The sequence below is a fragment of the Cydia fagiglandana genome, chromosome 25 (assembly GCF_963556715.1).
Source record: "Cydia fagiglandana chromosome 25, ilCydFagi1.1, whole genome shotgun sequence".
NCBI lineage: Eukaryota > Metazoa > Arthropoda > Insecta > Lepidoptera > Tortricidae > Cydia > Cydia fagiglandana.
Genome location: NC_085956.1, coordinates 7,128,310 through 7,143,776, shown reverse-complemented (window position 1 = coordinate 7,143,776; position 15,467 = coordinate 7,128,310). Strand labels below are relative to the sequence as shown.

Sequence of the window (15,467 nt, the reverse complement as noted above, 5' to 3'; positions counted from 1 at the left end):
AATATTTCCCACCTTTTCGGGGCGGGGACAAATGGGAACACACCATTTTTGGATGTATTCCCATTTATTCCCGCAGGGAACAGATGGAATAGGATTTGAAAGTAAATATTTCCCATTCTTTCCCACCTTATCGGGGTGGGGACAAATGGGAACACACAATTTTCGGATGTAATCCCATTTATCCCCGCAGGGAACAGATGGAATAGGATTTGCATGTAAATATTTCCCATTTTTCCCCCCCCCTTATCGGGATGGGGACCAATGGGATCACACAATTTTTATATGTAATCCCGTTTATCTCCGCAGGGAAAAGATGGAATAGGATTTGCATGTAAATGTTTCCCATTTTTTCCCACCTTATCGGGGTGGGGACAAATGGGATCACACAATTTTTAGATGTAATCCCATTTATCCCCGCAGGGAAAAGATGAAATAGTATTTGCATGTAAATATTTCCCATTTTTTCCCACCTTTTCGGGGTGGGGACAAATGGGAACACACAATAATTGTCAGATGTAATTCCATTTATCCCCGCAGGGAACAGATGGAATAGTACTTGCATGTAACCATTTCCCATTTTTTCCCACCTTATTGGGGGTGGGGACAAATGGGAACACACAATTTTCGGATGTAATCCCATTTATCCCCGCAGGGAACAGATGGAATAGTATTTGCATGTAAATATTTCCCATTTATTCCACCTTATCGGGGTGGGGACAAATGGGAACACACAATTTTCAGATGTAATCCCATTTATCCCCGCAGGGAACAGATGGAATAGAATTTGCATGTAAATATTTCCCATTTTTTCCCACCTTATCGGGGTGGGGACAAATGGGAACACACAATTTTCGGATGTATTCTCATTTATCCCCGTAGGGAACAGATGGAATAGGATTTGCATGTAAATATTTCCCAATTTTTCCACCTTTTCGGGGTGGGGACAAATGGGAACACACAATTTTCGGATGTAATCTCATTTATCCCCGCAGGGAACAGATGGAATAGTATTTGCATGTAAATATTTCCCATTTTTTCCCACCTTATCGGGGTGGGGACAAATGGGAACACACAATTTTCGGATGTAATCCCATTTATCCTCGCAGGGAACAGATGGAATAGGATTTGCATTTAAATATTTCCCATTTTTTCCACCTTATCGGGGTGGGGACAAATGGGAACACACAATTTTCGGATGTATTCCCATTTATCTCCGTAGGGAACAGATGGAATAGGATTTGCATGTAAATATTTCCCATTTTTTCCCACCTTATCGGGATGGGGACAAATGGGAACACACAATTTTCAGATGTACTCCCTGGCGTGACTATGTGACGTAACGTGACAGGTGCGACATTTCGACAAGTCTCATTGTTGCTGACGTCACAGGCATCATGGGCTACGGTAATCGACGGTACGGTAATACGGTAAATGACAATGACGTAGCCGCCATCTTGGATTATAAAATGGTCATCATTTTCGAATTCTGCACTCCCTAAAACCTATAAATCGACATCCGTGACGACGCAAGTTATCTTTATTTTCAGATCTAACCAATTGCTACAGAATACAAAGGACAAAAAAAGAAGCAAGGAGGTAATGAAACAAGCAAAAATACTGATGATTCCTCGACGCAATTGGATGATTCTTAAATTGTGTCCAGATTTTCTTGTCATAAAAGTTTTTATTTTTCACATATAACTCACACAAGCTCCGTGACATTGCGACCTTGTAATTTTTTTAATGTTTTTGTTTATATATGCGTATCTCACTAGAATAATATAATCAAGGTATGTTTATATTTGATGGTTGAAATAATAACTCTAAAAATTATATTTGTGTCTTATATTCCTGCCGAAGACTTTTATTTTTCCTTTTCCTTCTACACAAGTTAGGCCAAGTAATAAGAATTTAGGGCTCTCAATTTTATCTTGACTTCTACATCAGTAAAGCTACGAGGCCACGTTTGGTATCGTTTTCGTATAAATTCACAGTACTAAATTTAGTTATGGTATCACATTGACACCATTCCGAAGTAAAAACATATAAACTTATTAAAATACTTTCTTTTAAACTCCTCTTCACGCTTAAACTGCTGAACAGTTTTAATTTAAAGGTACACATATATTTTAAGTCCCGAGACAGGACATAATAAGTTATCTCAAAAATCATCCTTTAAAGGTGTGAAATGTGGTGCATTCAGAATTGAATTCTTGAAGTTAATACTTACTGTTTAAGTTTAGGTTTGAAGTCATGTTTTTTATCATTTTCAACTAAATCAAAGATGTAGAATTGTCAACTAAATCAAAGATGTAGACCATCCCAAATTTCATATAAATCGGTTCAGCAGTTATTGATTTTCCGTACAAATTTTCACGCCCCTTTTCACACCTTCAAAAGATGATTTTGGTTATAAGATCTATTCTATGTCCTGTTCCGGGACGCAAACTATTTCTATACCAAATTTCAACGAAATCGGTTCAGCGGTTAAGCGTCAAGAGGAGTTTAAAAAATACCGGCCAAGTGCGAGCCGGACTTGCGTATTAAGGGTTCCGTACATTAAGTCCGCCTCGCGCTTGGCTGCACATTTCTAACAGGTTTTCCTGTCATCTTAATAATCGTGATAGGTAAAGGACTATTTTGTGTCGTTTTTTCAAAATTTAAGACCTAGTAGTTTCGGGGATAAAGGGGGGGGGGGGGCAATGGTCATTTTTTGGGTATAAAATCAATTTAACACTTTAAACTCTCGCAACAATGAAAAACAATGAAAACAATGAAATTATATCGCGGTAGACCCGTTTGTGTAATTGAATATAAAATCAATTTGTTTACGTTACATGTCCGTCTTTGGGTCCCTAGTCCCCTTAGTAGTCCCCTTGCGTCTTGGTTAGTTGAGGTACGGAACCCTAAAAAAATTGTTTTTAAATTTTGTGGAACACGGCCTAGCACCTTCACTGATGTAGAGATCAAGATAAAATTGAGAGCCCTAAATAAAGTTTCAAGAGCGGATATCTCAAAAACTATATGGAAAAAATTTACTAAATAAACTTGTAACAAATTAAATTAACTTTCATTTTCTATAAGTGGCCATGTCGCTACGATGCATAGTTTCCGAGATATAATCGAAAAACCGGAAAATGGGACCTTCAAATCCCCCTCTCTCCCCCCCGCTCAAAGGCTACGGCCGAGGACTTTTGATATGTTCACCTCCTAACTTGTCCAAACCAAGTTAAGGAGTCAAAAATTGTGTTCCGAGCATTTCCCTCTACAACTTTATTGAGCATTCGTTGCCTGACCTAGTAGCCTATTGCATTTCTTTAAAAACTTTTCTGTAAAAGGTTGACGGGTGTTGGGTGTTTATATGGTTTTGGTCGATTTTTATCATTCGCATCGCCCATGATGACTTACTAGAATTACGAGCACACGAGACACTAATAGTAGTTTGACAAACCTTGGTTTTCAAGAGGTATTTTATATTGACATTTGCTGTCACAAATTTGCTGTCAGATTTAGTCGCAAACCGCACGCAAAGTGCACACAAATGTGTCGACACCTTGTTACGGAAAAGTGTAGACACGGCGACGACACTTTGTTTCGAAACAATTCTAGACACATTGTGTGGACTCTGTTACGACACATCTGACATTTAGTTACCACTTTGATGATTCTGCGACTGGAATGGTTATATGGGTGATAGCATGTTGATTTCAATGTGCAGATTTTTTAAGGAAATAGATATCTCTACTACTAAATTATACCTAGCGTTTAGGTATATGGTTACGTTAGATAATGTTTTTGACGTTATTGTTAATCCTCTCTGACCTAATATTTATTATTAGTTATTTTCGCCGTTTCATAATGAATTATCAAACAAGAAATTTGTTTACTGTTTTCGTAATCGAGTAGGTATGATTTCTTCGTTCGCCGGTAATTACTAAAGTGATTTCCTTATTCTTTTTTGATAATTAATTATTACATTAATCTATATAACTCATTGGTATTACTAGTTTTTTCTTTGAGAGTCTGTGTGGCTACTATGTACTAGTTTGGCCCTGACTTAAATGCTATCGTTAACGAACTTACTTTCCATGCATTGCATCTCGCTCGCATATTAATGCGAGCGAGATGTATAGAAAGTAAATTACCTAGACGTTAGCTTATATGTCGTATATATGTCAATTTTAACACTGTCAGTAACTCAAATCTCCTTCATTAAACTTTAAAAGAAACAATCCATTTCTGTTATTACATTTGTTTTCCATTTATCATTTGTTTTATTTAATTGTATATCGTCCCCCGAGTATAGCCCCCTCCAGACTATGCGCGTGAATCGCGGGCGAAGCCGCGAACGCGAGTGTGGAGTCGATTTTCGCAGACAGCGAAATCGAACAGCGTGAATCGCGGCTTCCGCCCGCGATTCACGCGCATAGTCTGGAGGGGGCTTATTATGGATGGCTTTATCCACCTTTATCCACGTGATAAAATAACTGTCACTGTTTAACATAGATAGATAGAAAGTGACAAACACCGTTTTATCACGCTGTCACGTAGACAAGAACGACTATCATATCCGTTCATAATTTAATTCGTAAGTGCCATCATTTTGGCCATCATCTTCTTTGTGTGAGACCATCATTCGACTCGAAAGGTATTAGAATCTGTGGAATATTACCGAATGTGTCATCAATTTGATAACAATCGCATTAAGAGCGATACGTTTTTAGATAGATATTGGATTTAATGTGAATAATCGTAGATAGTGATCAAGATAAAACCAGATATAACTTAATTAAGATAATCTAATTGATATATTTATGTGTATGCAATTTTATAGCGAGACAGATGGGCACCAGTAGGCCATGTAGGCCCCAATACATAGTGGTCAAGGATGGTCCGTATCGCCATTGTCTATGGGTTCCCCCACATATGTCGACGCGGCATCGACAAAATCCGATAAGAAAAAGCTGTCTGCGCAATAAGAGTGAAAATAGTCGTCGTTCGCCTTGTTCGCTTGCCGCCGCGTCGACGGCTTTTTCGCTCTTAATACGTGGACATAAAGCTTTTACCTATCGGATTTTGCCGAATACGCGTCGATATCTGGGGAGACCCTATTCACCCTACCGTGGTGTGCAATTGAAAAGTCGGGTTTTGGAGAATCGTGGCGTAGCGTGGCCTGTGGTGTTCACACAGTAGCCCAGCCCATGGCATATTAGCCCATCGTTAGCCACTGTGTACTGGGGCCTTAACACGCATGATGTCAGGATATTAGAAAACATTAGTATACTATTTTGGCCCATAGGTTGGTCGCTTTTTCGACTATAAGTTGGGTGGTTTTACAGTACGGTTGGCTCTTTTCAAAAGGGTCTCTTTATCTCCAGCAACATACTCCATATTAAACGGCGTCAGCCTTAGTTAGTAGTTAGTTAGCGTACCTGACGAAACAATAATCTTATCAAGCGTTCTCACGTAGATATAGTCACTATATCAGATATATCGGAGCGGCCAAGGTGTTCACAATATCTGAACACGCACTCTAATCTAACGCCCTGACAATAGAGGCGTGTTCAGATATTTGTGACCGCCTTAGCTCCTCCGATATATCTGACGGCGACTGCAGACAATTTAACATTTATGGTGACATGCGAGCGCTCGATATTAAAATAAATGCACCCAATAATGCTTACTAGTGCGGAAATTACCATTCTTGCGTCTGTAAGTACCATTTTGTATCAGTCATAATCTTAGAATCAATTGAAGTCGGCAACCAATTTAATTTTTGCGTTCACACCACATGATTAAATTGTCAATTTTATCAGATTGGGCGAAAAATTTTCCAGTCTCTTCAAAGCTAAATCAAAATAATATTTCGCAAATAACAACACAGTTTTCCTCAGGATTTTCAAGGCGATAATATTTCTAATCACACTAATACGGAAAATCCATATCCGTTTCCGCAAATTAATGATAGCTTAGATTGTCTAATATAATCCCTTATCATTTTGTCTAATTTAGAATAATAAATAATGTATATTGTACGATTGGATATCTCGTCCGTGCCTTACACGTGGGTACAGTCAGCAACAGAAGTTGATAAGCGGGCCAGGTGTTCAAAATGATTTTGACGCGACTTTATTGTTAAGAGCAGCGGTTCGCAAACTTTTTTGGTGACGGAACCCTTTCGGCCTTAGCTTTCGGCAAGCGAAATATTTGACGGAACCCCAAATTAAAAATTTTCGTTCATCACTGTGGACCAGATATACCTATAGAAGAGCTGGTTTTTTTCTTATTATTACAATTATATTTTAGCGGAACCCCAACAGAGCCTTTGCGGAACCCTAGGGTTCCGCGGAACACACTTTGAGAATAGCTGGTTAAGCGAATAAGAGCGTCAAGGCGGCGTGGCTCACTCCGCGATTTCGACGCTTTGCTACAGGTACCTAGCTAAAAGTACATCCGTTCGACCCCAATTTTGGGGTTTGCCATAAACCGCGCGGGGCGCTGTAGCCACCTAGCGGCCATATCTGTGCTGATCGTGACAGACGCGTTTTGTTAGAGAGTGAGTCTTCTGTACCTAGTACTTTTATTTATTCTGTGGTCAAGGTTAGGTATTTTGAACACCTCGCCCGCGTAGCAACTTTTGCTGTTTACTGGTATACCTATGAGAAGATCAAAATTCATCAGTGTGGGCGATGGTACGGTTGAAAGTTTTATTTTATCACCCTTTTGTACCTTGTCGCAGTGACAAATAGTATGAGGTCATTAGCGACATTCATATTGATTGTCACTGTGATATCGATAAGGTAAGAAATGGGTCATAAATTAAAACTTTCGCCAAACAAGTGTACATTATCAATATTATCATAATACTGATTAATTAGTTAAATTATAATATTCTAATACATCGTTTTCTAGATACTTACAGTTACGGACGATAATATATCGGCCTGATTCGAACTTTAAGATACCTACGTCAAATATTACGTCTAGATACGATATGGATTAGAAAACGTCACTTTTGACGTCCATATCGTATCTAAACGTAATATTTGACGTATCGTAAAGTTCGAATCGGGCCGACTGCAGCCATTAGATAACTTTATTGTCCTAAGGGGTCATCCATTAATTACGTCACACGAATTTCTAGGTTTGACCCCTCCCCCCCTCCTTGTCACACTTGGTCACATTTGGCAAACCCCTCCCCCTTAGTGTGACGTCACATTTTTTCTACAAAATCGCCAAATCGAATTAAGTAAGTACTTACCTAAGTATTATTAATATTTTATCAAAATATTTTTGACGATATAAATATTAGTAATTTTATAACCCAAAACTGCTTAGGAAAGAAAATTAAACGAATAAAAACGATTATCGTTTTAATAACTTGTCATTTAAATGTACAGCGAATAAAATAATTTAAATAAATTTTCGGTTACTCATGACGTTAAAGTGACGTCACAAAGTTTGTGTCTCCCTCCTCCCCCATGTCACAATATGTCACATTTTCTTGACCCCCTCCCTCCCCCTAAACGTATGACCCCTAAGGTAGGTCTTAGGATGCCTTTCCACTGAGTCAAAGATGAGAAGAATCTACTTATATATCATTGGTTGTATTGTAATCCACATTTCTTCTCCGCTCTGATGGATTTTATGACATCCAATCCAATGCTATTGGTCGATTCTCATCTCCGCCCCAGAACCGTAGCGGTGCGCGGCAACTACTACTGCTAGACACCAAAATTGGTGTATGCCGCATGTACTTGTAGCGACGCCACGTATAGTGAGCCACGCCTGGGCCCAGTGGAAAACGCAGTAGCACACGTCCTAATATTTTACACCTGTTTTTCACATTGCGGAGAGGCACTAGATTTTCATACGTCAACTGTAAGATGTTACATCTGGGGCCAATTTCTCGAACGGTATTAGTTTAATATTATTAGTGTGTTGCCATGGTAACCCATACGACTTGACAGTTCATGGACTAATAATATTAGTCTAATACCGTTCGAGAAATGGGGTGTTATGAGTGGCGTTGGGTATAAATTTAATGTGTCGAGTAGGTAGGTACCTTCAGGGCTCGGAACTGTTTTTTTTAAACCCGAAAAAGCCCAATATTTTTATTTTATGCTCTTTACGTAGGACTGAATCATGTATTTTAGGTAGGTACTTAACAACTTCGTATCATTAGATTAAAAATGAAATAATAAACCAAAGAACGAAAAGAAACGTAATAATACCGGTATTTTTTGTATAAAGAAAAGAACCGGTTCCGAGCCTTGGGTACACTTACTTTAGGCGCCTTAGCGATATAAAAAGTAAACCAACATTCAGTTCTCATTATTTTAATGGGTAAACATTCGGTTACGAACAATTGATCGGCTATCTTACACTAGTCACTGGTTATGGACTCTCTACAACTGTACGTATATACCAGGGGCCGATTACTCGAACGATATTAGTCTAATATTATTAGTGTTACCATGGTAACCGATACGATTTGACAGTACGTGAACTAATAATATTAGTCTAATACCGTTCGGGAAATGGGCCCCAGGGGCCGATTACTCGAACGATATTAGTCTAATATTATTAATGTGTGGTCATGGTAACCCATACGATTTGACAGGGGCCCATTTCTCGAACGGTATTGGACTAATAATATGATATTAGTTCACAGACTGTCAAGTCGTATGGGTTACCATGGCAACACACTAATAATATTAGACTAATACCGGTCGAGAAATGGGCCCTAATTGTTGAACTAATAATATTAGTCTAATATCCTTCGAGAAATGGGCCCCAGTATTTTGCAATAAGAATGGGGCCCGTACAGCGGTGTCAACGAATTCGAGCCAACCGTGCAGTCTAACGCCACAACGCGATTGGTTGATGAGTTCGCATCACGCGCGCGATTGGTCGCAACTAGTTGCGTTAGACTGCACGATTGGCTCGAATACGTGTGACACCGCTTGACGTTTGTAAGCGATTTGGTGCAACTGTTATGCTTATAAATGTCTATTAAATAAACAATTAACAACAATTAAACCGCTGTACTAGCCCCATTCTTATTGCCCGTAAAGATCGGGTTTCCTAGGATAGTGGTGCCGTCATAAAGCGGCCGTCTCCATACTAAATAATACGTCGTAGTATTTGTATGGAGACGGCCGCTATATGACGACACTGTTATCCTATAGGAAACCAGAGCATAAGGCTCGTCTTTAGATATACATATACAATGTATGTTGTATGTCAATGAGCATTTCACAAGTTTTTTTTTGTAAGATGTGACCAAAACTCGAAAACTATTTGCGCACATAAAAAAAAAGTTAATACAGTTTTTAAGCTACAAGTATATTTCATACAGTAGTAGAGTCTCATACAAAAATTGGCTTATCTACTTAGACCGTTTGCTAGTGCTTATTTGTGACGTTCAACGGCAAAACAAAAGGTACCTTATGGCGGCAGACGCTTACGTCGCATGGCGCCGCAATAATATCGGAGCGGCGTTAATAATAGCGTAAGCGCCAACTGCCATAAGGTACCTTTACCCGTGGGACGTCACATTTAGAAAAACGGCATCTCATTCATTTTAAAGTAATTTTAAGGATTACATTAGTTTTGGATTTGAGAAGAGATTATTTACAATGTTTGTTTTACGCCAGAGTTTTCGATATAAGCATTCGTCTCTTTTCTAATAAGGAAGTGAGAACGAGAAAAATAGATTATATCGGTTTGATATGATACTGTTAGTCCCATTTTTGAAACTATTTGAGACATACGTAATTAGTTATTTAAGTCTAGGTTGGAAGAATCAACTCACTCAATTTATACATTTTTTTCCTCAAATAATTTCAAAAAACCTCACATTTATAATTATTTTCTTTGTATTGTTGACATTTTACTTCATAGAACTTTCAGAAAATCACGATTTTCTTGTTACTAAAATCGATGACATGGTTCCTAAGAAGAGATCGTCGTATGATACGACGATCGACGAGAATCGACGAGATTCGATCGATTCGTTGTAGTTTCAGATTTTCCCATACTGACCGATCTAAATGGGCCACCCTATATATACAAATACCGGGTGTGGCCTGTAATACGAGCAAAAAATTTTACTGTAGGCTGTACTCCTCATACTGACCAACATATTTGTTCAGCGACTTTTAAAAATAACTTGTGGATTGATTTTTAACACACTTTAAAGTTTATTCTAAGACGCAATGTATTGCGAATTTTGTTATGTTTAAGGCGTGACAAGCAACGTCAATCACAATGATATGGCGTGGCGATGGCGTCCATTGAAGATAATATTTATTTTGTATGAAAAATAGGGAGTCAGACTTCATACTTTTTAAAACTTGTTGAACAAAAGTGTCACCGTTTGAGGAGTAAAATCTATGTTTTAATTATTTGCTCGTGTTACAGGCCACACCCGGTATAATGCTTTGAACTATTGACACAATGTATTGAACTGACAATTCAATATTGATAGTAGATTTAGAATTCATTATTTAAATCTAATTAAGCTAACTACTTATTCTAAGCTGTTTATAAAACCCCCGCCTAGTCCAAATTTCAATAATTTAGAGTATTTACATTACTTTACATTTTATTGGAGAACAATGAGTATTTAAAAGAAATTATTTGTTAATACTCAAAATGTTTCATTCAAACGATACAATTTTCCGAATTTAAGAGTTTAATTTTTGTATTTTCTAGGCATAAAGGTTCGTAATCTATATATATTTTTAGGTAAATCCTAAAACGAACCAAATGTAAAAAAGGAAATAATAGGGTTTTACAATAGTAAAAATATGGGTGTTCAAATCATACTCAAAAATTTTAAAATTTTCGCGTTTTGTATACTTATTAACTCACATTTATAGACGGGTCAGTAAATAAGAGTAATGAATGAATGATTAAATGAAATGAATGAATAAAATAAATTCGCAATATACCCGTCTCTTTATTTAATTATTAAAGTAAATTGAAAGTAATAAATGTGAGTTAACACTCAAAAATGTCCCATAGCTCTTATGACAGCGAATTAATAACTATGGGACATATTTTGAGTAAGTTGTCTATGTCGGCGGCAGATCGTAATGTTCCTGTGTAATGTTTTGACGATAGTCACATTAAACCAATATACAGGGTTTCTGGGTCGTGATCCAGAACCACTTTTTCTGACTCTGTAAATGATCCACATTATCACATGGTAGTATTTGATTAAAACATAATTACTTTAATTATTCCTATTTGTCAAGTAAAATTAATGTTATACTAAGTAATTATGGTCACCCTATGACTTTTGACATACGCTGTATGGAAAGCGACAAGACGTCACATTGAGCAGGGTCACCAAATTGTATGCAAAATTGTTTTTTCCTACTTGTCATCTGCCGTCGACTCAGAGAACGGGTCAAAGATATTCACGTTTCACGATATGCCTAGGAATTTCACGATATGCCTGATCTTACGATCGGCCGCCGACATCTACACCCGGAATTTTACACTTCACTGTACCAATAGTCCAACAACTTAAACTAATCCAATATCGAAAAATAATAATAATATATCCACTTAATTTGATTTTGAAAGTATTTAGATATTTTAAAGCGAGATTTTTTAATATCGCCAGCATAAAAGGGCCTCTCAATAAATGAACGTACCTAAATACTTAAGCAACAATGCAGATGGCCGAAGATCGAGAGGCCTGGAGAGCAGTGGTAGGAAGAATAACCCATAGGAGTCACGTTCCTCAGACATGAGGTCACGACCACGAAGAAGAAGAAATACTTACTTAAGAAAATAGCTTGCAAAGTTTTTTGCTTTAAAAATAACCCTCAACCCCACTTTTCTATCAAAAAAACAAAAGCAGACCTATCTTGATCTAACTCTAACCGCCTGAGATAAGTGATAGACGAATACCTACCCTCATGCTATCAAATAAGGTTCATATTAGCTTGCTTGCGGCAATGATGTTGGCACATGTGTGCACATTATGTGCATGTTTAGGGTTTATATTAGCTTGCTTGTGTGTTTTATATGTGTGTGTGGATTTGACAAATGACCTCACACCAATATCGACGCTTATCATGAATAGTGGCATAAAACAAAATGAAATGCCGTTCGATTTTAAATCTTACCAGTAAAACATAGAATATTAAATGCAATAGCATTTCATTTTGAGTTGTGCCACTACTATTCATGATAAGCGTCGATATATCAATTCATTACAATTACCAAGGTTTTGTGAAAAGGTTAGGTTTAGTAGATAGGGTTGTGGGTTATTTTTAAACAAAAAAAAAAACAGTTCAGTATTCAAAATTATATTCTAAAAAAATAAGCACCTGCGTTTGCGAGGAAAACTTAAATCTAATTAAAATTACGCAATAAAATATTTAATAATGTAAAACAATTTCATTTCTTCGTGTTATGTACAATCAATATCTCATTTTAGAACAAACAAAAAAATATATAACTGATATATCATGCAAAATACAGAAATCAATTCTTCATTGGAGTAAAAAAGCTATAAAAGTGAATTACAAAAAAAAAATACATAGTTAAGCACCTGTATTTAGTCTAAAGTTAATTGATTCCATTGTGTTACCACAGTTAAGCCGTTTCTATTCAAGTTAGATGCATGAAAGTGTTTTAGCGTATGCTATAGACTTATATGTGTACGAATTAAGTACAATAAATACAATACAATTTACATAGTTAATTTTCGTAACACAAATGAATCAATTTAAGACTAATCACAGCTTCTTAACTGCGCTTAATTACGTACAATTTTTTTGCTATTCACTCATACAATATTGTATAGGCAGAAACAAACGGTTCTTTATCTTCCATACAAATGAATGATAATTGATAAGAAATATATTTTTTCAGACATTTTTCCCTATTTTCTATGTCAATAACATGTTGGTAGTTACCCTCAGATAGTAAACTTTTCCTTTTGCGTCTTACAAAGTGAAGTAGAGATGCGTAAAACGCTTCACTGAGTTGAAAAGATTGATTCTTATCTTTCGCGGTGATATACACGGTGTAACATGAGGAAACCGAATAATTTTAACCACGCATTTCTGCGGTCAAAAGAAGGAAAAAATTTAATATGAGTTTAGGTCAATTTCGAAAAAAAAAAATTTTTTTTCGTTTTGTTTTTCCATTTTTTTAATGTATTAGTGCTTAAAAAATAAATGTTATTCGTAAACTTGTCACTTGAAATAGATTTTTAATTTTTTTTTCGTAGAACATAGTTTTTGCAAAGTGATACTTGTCACTTTTTGACATCTATCACTAAGGATATTTAGACTACGTCCCATAGCAGCAACATCGCCATCAAAAAGGCGTTTTGCACTATGTAACAATAAAAACATGTTTTATTTTTAAAAATTGGTATTAACTTTGAAACTAGGCGAAATTCAAAAAAGTTTATAGGACATTTTTGTCTCTAAATATGATCAGGAATACGCTGTTGAAATTATTCGGTTTCGTCATGTTACACCGCACCGTGTATAATATCACTCAATTCGCTCAGTGGATCTGTGTAGACAATATTGTTCACGAGTGAGTTGCATTCATTTGTGATTGCATCTGTCAGTTGTGTTCAAAATAATTTGTAAATCTAATATTGTCCTCGGTTACCGCGAGTTACTCATGAAATAAAACTATTGAAATATCAAATGTAGGATGAATTCAATATACGCAATATAATCCGTTTCAATAGTTTTATTTCAATTTGTAAATCTCTTTATACTGTTCCGTATCCGCTCGACTCGCCAAACCATAATAATATATCTAATAATTTATTAGTTCTATGATAAGACATCGATTGTACATAACATAATCTTTTAATCCCGAGTTTAGTACAGCGCCCTTACAACACGTCAGTAACGTACTGTGATTATTTTAAAGGATTATTTGACGTCAATTTAGATATTATAAATATTATAGGACATTTTTTTTTACACAAGTTGACTAAGCCCCACGGTAAGCTCAAGAAGGCTTGTGTTGTGGGTACTCAGACAACGATATATATCATATATAAATACTTAAATACATAGAAAAAAACCATGACTCAGGAACAAATATCTGTATCATAATAAATGCCCTTACCAGGATTCGAACCCGGGACCATCGGCTTCATAGGCAGGGTCACTACCCACTAGGCCAGATCGGTCGTCAAATTATGCGTATTGACTTCATATTCTAGTCATCTTTTTAGGGTTCTGTACCCGAAGGGTAAAACTGGACCCTAATACTTATACTCCACTGTCAATCTGTCTATCTGTCACTAGGGTGTATCTCATGAACCGTGATAGCTAGACAGTTGAAATTTTCACATGTGATGTATTTCCGTTGCCGCCATAACGACCAAAACTAAAAAGTACGAAACCCTCGTTGGGCGAGTCCGACTCGCACTTGTCCGTTTTTTTATTAGAGGACATAGAAATGTCACTCGTTATCGGTAATATAGCTAGGTGCCGTTTACGCAACACGCTTAATCATCTAGTCTAGTTCATACGAAGCCATATGGCGGTATCCAGACGGGATGATCAAATCGACCGATTTGATCAGAAATGAAATTGGCGTCAATCTCCAATTTAATCACCAATTTTAGATTTATGGTGATATTAGAACCCTCTAAATCAGAGGTCGGTAACAAGCGGCCCGCGGGCCACATGCGTATGAACCTCTCACATGAGGCCCGCGAGGCTCCCTGGCTAATTTGTATGTAATATTGATAAGCGTCAATGTCTGATAAAGTCATAAATATTAACAAAGTGCGGCCCGCGTCAACTTCGTTAACTAATATCATATGTGGCTCTTGGCTGCTAAAAGGTTGCCGACCGCTGCCCTAAATTGAAAAAATGCCCCAGAACGAAAATACTGGCGTCATGAATTGGTATTCTTGCGTCCGCACCTCATTTTATCGGTAATATAGGTCATTATCGGCGCGGCGGTTGAATTCGGCGAGCCAAATTGGCGTTTGCGTCCGCACGTCCTGATTCGCTCGGGCAATTTAATCAGATTGGCGAAAAATTAACTAGTCTGGACGTATCCAGGCGTAGTAACCTTATGGCAGCAAAGAGAATTTGAAATAGAGGCGGTTTGTCAAAGTAAATAATGTATCCACAGTCAATTTACTGCCATCTGTCGACAGAAGATTAAAACTTTTAGAGCGCCATTTGATTTTGATCCTTATGCTTTCAATATCAAAAAGTAACGCCATCTACTCGAGACTAGGCCAAAGGAAAAAGAACAGGTAGTATAGAGGGGTCCTGTCATTGTAAATTTTGTAGTCACAGTAAATTTACTGCCATCTATCGACACACGACTAAAACTCGAAATGAAAACGTATAAAATTATCAAAAAAATGTATATGTATGGATAAATGTTTTTATTATTTTTATATCATTTTGATCCATGTTCATTCACTGATATCTAGGTGTTAAAAT

At 37.0% G+C, this 15,467-nt stretch overlaps 1 long non-coding RNA gene across 1 annotated transcript; it reads left to right on the top strand.

The window, feature by feature from the left end:
- The first annotated feature begins 7,894 nt into the window (after nt 1-7,894).
- LOC134677168 (uncharacterized) lies at nt 7,895-14,658 on the top strand. The gene is made up of 2 exons (XR_010099994.1): nt 7,895-8,016; nt 8,675-14,658. It is a non-coding gene; the product is annotated as an uncharacterized LOC134677168 (long non-coding RNA).
- The last annotated feature ends 809 nt before the right edge of the window (nt 14,659-15,467 follow it).